Source organism: Lipotes vexillifer, unplaced genomic scaffold (genome assembly GCF_000442215.2).
Source record: "Lipotes vexillifer unplaced genomic scaffold, Lipotes_vexillifer_v1.1 scaffold1783, whole genome shotgun sequence".
Lineage (NCBI taxonomy): Eukaryota > Metazoa > Chordata > Mammalia > Artiodactyla > Lipotidae > Lipotes > Lipotes vexillifer.
The window spans coordinates 1,479,001-1,480,716 of NW_006777435.1; the positions used below are offsets into that span (position 1 = coordinate 1,479,001).

The 1,716-nt window shown below is 59.1% G+C and overlaps 1 protein-coding gene across 1 annotated transcript in view; it reads left to right on the top strand.

The window, feature by feature from the left end:
• The window catches only part of RSPH14 (radial spoke head 14 homolog), a 61,551-nt gene that overhangs the window by 8,347 nt on the left and 51,488 nt on the right, over positions 1 to 1,716 (top strand). The gene's annotated exons all lie outside the window — the stretch shown is intronic.

Below are 1,716 nucleotides of genomic sequence, written 5' to 3' on the forward strand. Positions count from 1 at the left end.
TCCCGCCATCACCACTGGGGGCTGGAGAGAGATGGGGGTACTGCGTCCATGGGAGCACAGCATGAGGGGTGGACATCCTCAGCCTGACAGCCCTTGGCAGACAGTAGGCCCCCCTCCCCACCCAGACTTAGCAAAGCACGAGGCCCCCCCAGTGGTGACCCTGCCCCTCTGGCAAGGGGACCCTCTCCCCTCAGGGCTGTCCTCCACCAACTCTGGCCCCCTCTCCCCGTCCCCTCTGCTGGGCCTGGGCTTGAAGCTAACACCGCGTCTGTGGACCTCTCTGGATGCAGCTTAGCATGTGCCTCCCCCGTGCCAGGCACTGCTCAGGCAGAAGCAGGGGAAGGAGGCGGGTCAGACGGTGCAAACACCCCTTCCCGCCTCACCCTGGCCTGGGCGCTCTTTCATGGCCTGGGGTGCTGGGCCCTGAGGGGATGATGGGTCTTGGGCCGTGAGGATGGGGACGGTCCTGTCAGCAGAGGGATCAGCTGGTGAGAGGAAGAACTGGAGCAGATAAAGACTGTGGGGGATGCGGGGAGGGGACCACTGTCCCAGGGAAGCCTCCTCCCCTCCTTGCACACATCTGGGCAGGAGGCAGAATCCTTCCATTTCCCTCTCACTGTGTATTTGTAGTTAAAGATGCTCACGCTGAGATTACCGCTCTTTTCACAGTTGGCATTAAAGTGCAAAATAAGTCTCAAAGATCTTAAGTCACAGGTTATTTCTTATACAAAAGCCCCCTTGGGTTTTTGCTGTTTGGTGATGTGGGAAGGTGTGAAGGGGACCCCCACGTGGGCTCAGGGGTGGGGGGAACAAGAGCCAGGTCCGTGTGTCTGAGTGCTGTGTCCCTGCACACGCGTGTGTCTGTCTGTATCCCTCCCTTGGGGCTTCATGTCCGGTCCTGGGTTTGAGGAGGTGACATGGGGTAGCTCTGTGCCCCCGTGGGCTCCTGCCCTGGCTGTCCAGGTGCAGAGCTGGGTGAGGACCCAGGTCTTGGACCCAGGTGTTGGGAGGCACCGGCTCCCTCTGCTCCTCCTGGGGAGGATGGCTCCACTGCTCCCTGACCTTGACCTCGGGCATCTTTCCTCATCTGTAAAATGGGTCGCCACTGACACCGCGCCGCAGGGATGAGTGTGAAATAAGATAGCCTGTAAGGAGCCCGGTGCAGTGTGAACAAACTTCCTTGACTAGTGTTTTCCATCCCTTGGCCCCCTAACAACACTGGCGAGTCAGCCAACGGTGGGCCGGCGGGGCCCCTCCTCCAAACACCCTGCAGGCTCGCCGTTCATGCTGGGGGCTGTCAGCACCGTCCAGGCCCACTGGGCATCTCTTCCACTCTGTGGGGATGATTCTGACCCTAGTGGAGGTGTCTTTAGGGTGGGGGGGAGTCAGGTGATGGTGCAGCCTGGGCTGGTGCCATCGTTACCCCCAAACCTCAGCCCCTTGGGACACACAGGCCTGGCAGATCTCCCTCTTTTGCAGCGTCTTTCTACTCTTGGGGTTGTTTGTTCTTGACATTCATTTCAAAATGGTTTTTCCTAAACATGTGGAGGGAGGGGGGAGAGAAAAAGGAACCTCAGCACGGACGGTGTCCCCGCCACCCTCCTGCATGCCGTCCACGCACACAGCACTCGGGACGAGGCTCGGCTCATTCAGGATATTTTATTTTCGTAAAGTAGACAATCTCGGACTTTCGTGTGATCACCAGCTCCTCTTTCC